Source organism: Siniperca chuatsi, linkage group LG10 (assembly GCF_020085105.1).
Source record: "Siniperca chuatsi isolate FFG_IHB_CAS linkage group LG10, ASM2008510v1, whole genome shotgun sequence".
Taxonomy (NCBI): Eukaryota; Metazoa; Chordata; class Actinopteri; order Centrarchiformes; family Sinipercidae; genus Siniperca; species Siniperca chuatsi.
In genome coordinates this window covers 31,056,556-31,063,239 of record NC_058051.1, presented here as the reverse complement: position 1 = coordinate 31,063,239, position 6,684 = coordinate 31,056,556, and positions in this window count along the sequence as shown.

Sequence of the window (6,684 nt, the reverse complement as noted above, 5' to 3'; positions counted from 1 at the left end):
GCAGAAACTTTCCCCACACACCGGTCCTCACAGAGACAGGACAACACACACACACACACGCACGCACACACACCGGTCCTCACAGAGACAGGACACACACACACACACACACACACACACACACACACACACACACACACACCGGTCCTCACAGAGACAGGACACACACACACACCGGTCCTCACAGAGACAGGACAACACACACACACACACACACACACACACACCGGTCCTCACAGAGACAGGACACACACACACACACCGGTCCTCACAGAGACAGGACAACAACACACACACACACTGATTCTCTAGAGAGGAAATACATCAAGAATTGATGAAGCTGCTGCCTCTGTGCCTTTGAGCCAAACACACACTGATACACACAACTGCACCTGTGTGTGTGTGTGTGTGTGTGTGTGTGTGTGTGTGTGTGTGTGTGTGTGTGTGTGTAGGATGAATGTAGGTCAGGCAGCAGATTCTCCGCATGGCAACAATGTAGAAAATCCCAACTCTGAATACTCGCATCTGATTGGCTGAGAGCTCCAGCCAGGCAGCCAATAACCTTTCAACCCCCGGGGCGCTCTGTGTGTGTGTGTGTGTGTGTGTGTGTGTTACAGTAGACTCTCTCTCAGACTGGAGCACGGCGTGGCGTTCAGGTGACATCACAGTGACATCACAGATACAGTGGGTGGAGTCACAGACAGGAAGTCTCCCGTTTGAATCCTTTCATCGCCGTCTGCTGATGCTCAAACTCACACGGTCGGATCCCTTCTGGATCAAAGCATCTGAATATGATGTAACTGTGATGTCACTGCTCTGCACTGAGGTGTCTCCATAGCAACAGCCACTGAGGCTCATGGGTACTGTAGTGCTTAAAGACACTCCACAGAGTAAAAAATAGGATTCATCAGGAAAGAAGGTGAAACGTTTCTGACAGGTGAGCAGAACGTAAACCTGAGAAGAAGACGACTGTCAGAGGACTGCAGAGATTTAAACTCCTGTCGGGTTCAGTCACGTTGTTGACTTCCTGCTTTGTTTATGACCAGCTGGCAGTGGGCGGGGATTCTCAATGACCTCAGAGAGCCAGGTGTATGTGCTCAGGCCTCCACCTGCTGAACTACTTGTCCTCAGCTGAGAACTGTGAAGCCGTCAAACACAAACCAACCCGGAACTTTGAACAGAGTTCAGCTGATGATGAAGACTGCAGGTAAAACCCCAAACCCCCACCTGACAGCCGTCACTGCCAGGTGGGGGTCCTCACCTGTACACACAGTACCTGTACCTCACGGCAGTAAACCACCACATTAACCTTTGATCTGACAAACGAAACGTGATCAAAGTCTCAGCTGACGAACAGCTGATCTCAGTCACTGTCCGATTCACACAAACCAGCAAACTGCAGGTTCTAACAGGAAGTTCATCTCCGCCTGGTTCCGTCACTTCAGAACCCGCTCAGGTCTTATTGGACGAATATCAGCTGTTCCGTCAAACAGAAGATTTAGAGTCCGACAGAACGGGTTAAAGAACTCTTGGGTTCCTCACAAATATCAGAGCTTTTGTTCTCTGTGTTCCTCAGTGTTCCTCAGTGTTCTCAGTGTTCTCTGTGTTCCTCAGTGTTCCTCAGTGTTCCTCAATGTTCTCAGTGTTCTTTGTTTCTCTGTTTCTCTGTGTTCCTCAGTGTTCCTCAGTGTTCCTCTGTGTTTCTCTGTGTTCCTCTGTGTTCCTCAGTGTTCCTCAGTGTTCTTTGTTTCTCTGTGTTCTCTGTGTTCTCTGTGTTCTCAGTGTTCTTTGTTTCTCTGTGTTCCTCTGTGTTCCTCTGTGTTCTCTGTGTTCCTCAGTGTTCCTCAGTGTTCCTCAGTGTTCTTTGTTTCTCTGTGTTCCTCTGTGTTCCTCAGTGTTCTCAGTGTTCTCTGTGTTCTCAGTGTTCCTCTGTGTTCTCAGTGTTCTTTGTTTCTCTGTGTTCCTCAGTGTTCCTCAGTGTTCTCAGTGTTCTCTGTGTTCTCAGTGTTCCTCTGTGTTCTCAGTGTTCTTTGTTTCTCTGTGTTCCTCAGTGTTCCTCAGTGTTCTCAGTGTTCTTTGTTTCTCTGTGTTCCTCTGTGTTCTCAGTGTTCTTTGTTTCTCTGTGTTCTCTGTGTTCTCAGTGTTCTGTGTTCCTCAGTGTTCCTCAGTGTTCTTTGTTTCTCTGTGTTCCTCTGTGTTCTCTGTGTTCTCAGTGTTTCTCTGTGTTCCTCTGTGTTCTCAGTGTTCTGTGTTCCTCAGTGTTCCTCAGTGTTCTTTGTTTCTCTGTGTTCTCTGTGTTCTCAGTGTTCTGTGTTCCTCAGTGTTCCTCAGTGTTCTTTGTTTCTCTGTGTTCTCTGTGTTCTCAGTGTTCTGTGTTCCTCAGTGTTCCTCAGTGTTCCTCAGTGTTCCTCAGTGTTCTGTGTTCTCAGTGTTCTGTGTTCCTCAGTGTTCCTCAGTGTTCCTCAGTGTTCCTCTGTGTTCTCAGTGTTCCTCAGTGTTCCTCAGTGTTCTGTGTTCGTTCCTCTGAACCACAAACTGTCAGAAGGTCCGAGGCTTGTCATCGATATATTTCCTCAGAGGAAAAAGGTAACAAACTTTATTAAATGTATTTCGTCAGTTTAATATTGATCTGTTGGTGCTCACCTGACGCACCTGCCCATCACTTCCTGGATTAGTCTGTAGTCAGTTGACTGTTTGATTAGTTTAGAACGTCAGTTACAGAACAAAACATATTGTAGAACAAGTTTTCTTTCATTCGGCAGTCACGTGACCATCTGTCTGCTCTCTGGTTGGTTGATTTCTCTCCTTCGCTGACAGACTCAATTAGTTTTCATGATTCTGTGAACTTAATTAATATAAAGAACATAAGGTCCATTTAGTAGCCAGTCTGGAGCTTTTGATCATATCACATGATCCTCCTCAGCAGATGGAGTTGTCATGGAAATGATCCTGATTGTAAACAAGATGAAGGAGCTTTAAGATGCTGCACTGCTTCATCAGTGAACAGGTGAGGAAGACTCACCTGCCACATCAGACTGTGGAGGATTTACTAAACCCTGAACTGTTCCTTTAACTGTGGAGAAAGTCCACATGAGTCCATGAACCTGATTCATGTAACAGAATGAGACTGTTGATCAGTCAGTGATCAATATCCAGATGATCGATACTGACTCACATCTGTAGGGAGACAAACATGATCTCTCACACACACACACACACACACACACACACACACACACACACAGCAGGCACGTGGCGCTGGGTGGGGCTATAACAACAAATATAAACACGTTTCTTCATCATCAAACATTCAAATTCCGTGACGTCAGAAATTAAGTTCTTTCTCTCTTTCTGCTGGATCCAAGTACAGAAATAAGATCCACCAAACTGCAGTCAGATCTGACCTGTTTCCTGCCGCCATACACAGCGCGTGCCAATAACAACACACCGGTTTAAATAAGCGAGATATTATTCTGATAAATGACTTCTGTTATTACCTGAGAGCCGAATTAAAGAGAAGCTCGTGAGACTTCAAGGAAGCGACTTATCTTTGTTCTCCCGCTGTGCTCTATCGCAGACGAGCGAAGCAACCTTAAAATGGCCAACTTTTAAATGGAGTCTGGTGTGCGGTTTCCTCGATGTGAGAGGGACCAGTGTTCCCTGTTTGTGATGGTGTCGGAGGGTCAAAGATCTCCTACCTGGTTCACCTGCGGCTCCGGATCACCTGAGGGTTTCCCTCCACTGACTCTTCACCTCCGCCGGGGATCGCACCTGCGACTCTACGGTCACATGATCCAGAATCCAGTCCAGAGTCCAGAACCCGCAGAGTCAGAGTCGCGGTTCCGTCCTCTGCTCAGCTGATTGTCTCCCGCTGCGGCTCGCGCTCCGCACCGCGCCGCGTCTCACGTCAGGTGTGATCGATGACGCTGATTGATTGAGTGATGACGCTGATTGTCGCCTCGTGCAGCCGCTCCGCTCCGGGATCAAACCACCTGATCAGCGCGGCTGCGGACACTGATCGATCATCGCGGATCGATGATCTGATCGGATGAAGGATCCCTGCTCCTCCTCCTCCTCATCGATACAGCAGCGTCTCTGTTCAGACTGAATGACGCTCCATCAGCACCGCGAGGCGCGCTCACAGCGCAGCGGGCACGCGCACGTTCATGCGCGCACAGACTCACGTCACGCAGACAGATTGATGTTTGCTGATCGATAACAGTGATATCTGCGGACCGTCTCTCTGTTCCTTATCGATAGTCATGATTATTGTTTATTGTTGTGTTCTTCCGATGATTATTATTGATTCTCAGGCTTTTATTGATTGTTTTGATCTGATTGTTGTCATCTATGTAAATCACTTCTAAACATAAACATATATTGATCAGGCCGGGGGGGGGGGGGGCTCTCCATCTCTTCTTCAGCTACCTTTTACTTCAGGTAAAGCTGGTCGAAACCCGCACGCGCGCGCGCCTCCCACCTGGAGGTTCTGACACGTGTCCATGTACAGTTCAGGTTTCTCACCTGGGTTCTGTAACTCGCTGCTGCTCTCTGCGTTACAGGTGCGAAGTGTAAGCAGTGAGACTGTCCACCTGTGAAGAGGCAGCGTGTCAGGTATCTCACCGCGCTAGCTCGTTAGCTCAGTTAGCTGTGCAGCTAATCATCCAGAATATTCTCACATCAAACGCAGTGGATCAAAGATTTGCTTCGACCAAACCAGAGCTGCTGATCGCTGGAGCAGTTTAAAGACTGACGAAGACGGTTTACACTCTATACACAGCATGTAGCTGTATATACTCGTGTGTGTGTGTGTATATATATATATATATATATATATATATATATATATATACACACACACACACACATGGTCCATCCAGTATCTGACACTCTATATTATAATCTTTTAGAAAACATTTTAGAAAAATGTGACATTTGATGTTTTTATAAACAGTTAAGATGGTTTGTTATATCTGACCTTCCCTTTCTCTCTAAGATCCTTGAGAAAGCAGTCGCCAATCAGCTGTGTGACTTTCTAAATAACAATAGTTTATTTGAGGATTCTCAGTCAGGGTTTAGAGTGCATCATAGCACAGAGACAGCACTGGTGAAAATTACAAATGACCTTTTAATTGCATCAGACAACGGACTTGTCTCTGTACTTGTCTTGTTAGATCTTAGTGCTGCGTTCGACACCATTGACCATCACATCCTATTACAGAGAATGGAACATGTAATTGGCATTAAAGGAGCCGCACTAAGCTGGTTTAAATCCTATCTATCAGATCGATCTCAGTTTGTACATGTTAACGGTGAGTCCTCCGTGCACGCCAAAGTTAGTCACGGAGTTCCACAAGGTTCTGTGCTCGGACCGATTCTATTCACCTTATATATGCTTCCTCTAGGCAATATTATTAGGAAACACTCCATAAACTTTCATTGTTACGCAGATGATACCCAATTATATCTATCGATCAAGCCAGATGAAACTAACCAGTTAGCTAAACTTCAGCATGCCTTAAGGACATAAAGACCTGGAAGACCTGCAACTTTCTGATGTTAAACTCAGACAAAACTGAAGTTATTGTACTTGGCCCCAAACACCTCCGAGACACATTATCTAAAGATATAGTTACTCTAGATGGCATTGCCCTGGCCTACAGCAGCACCGTAAGGAACCTCGGAGTTATCTTTGATCAGGATTTATCCTGTAACTCCCACATGAAACAAACTTCAAGGACCGCCTTCTTTCACCTACGCAACATTGCGAAAATCATCACATCCTGTCTCAAAATGATGCAGAAAAATTAGTGCATGCATTTGTTACTTCTAGGTTTGACTACTGCATTTCCTTATTATCAGGCTGCCTGAATAAGTCCCTTAAGACTCTCCAGTTGATCCAGATCGCTGCGGCACGTGTACTGACAAGAACCAGGAAAAGAGATCATATTTCTCCAATATTAGCTTCTCTGCACTGGCTCCCTGTAGAATCCAGAATAGACTTTAAAATCCTTCTCCTCACCTACAAAGCTCTTAATGGTCAGGCACCATCGTATCTTAAAGAGCTCATAATACCTTCTTACCCGACTAGAACACTGCGCTCCTTCTATCGACTGATGAGTCTTCAGTCTGTTTGTGTTTGGACTGAGCGTCACGGTGTAGATTCACCACCTGCAGGTCAGAGTGAATATTAAAAGACTTTAAAGCAGCTGTAATGAGTATTTTAATCACAGCCCTGTATGAAGCGACGCGTCGGCGGCTCTGAACCATCAGCTGAACCTGCAGCTCGGCTTCACGGAGACTTTCAGCTCGTTCGTCTGCTGCTGCTCTGGTATGGTGGTCAGCGCTAACCTTCACAGTCAAAGCCAGTTGAGTGTTTTAATATGAAGCAACAGCAGCAGGAAATGTTGTGTTAGCATTAGCAGTAAGCTAATCCAGCTGTGTAGCAGAGTGAACAGGAAACGGTGAGGCTGATATCGGATCAGATCTACAGACACTGGATTACAGGCCGCAGGGTTTTCTTGTCAGCGGCGTGGGAATGAGCGGGAACGCAGGACTCCGCCACTAACGATAAAAACTACGATACAGAGATAATCACTGAACGTAAACACGTCGAGCACAAACAGAAGCAAAATCAGGTTTGATTTGATGAAAGTCTGACAGATTATAACTTTAATGTGTAAA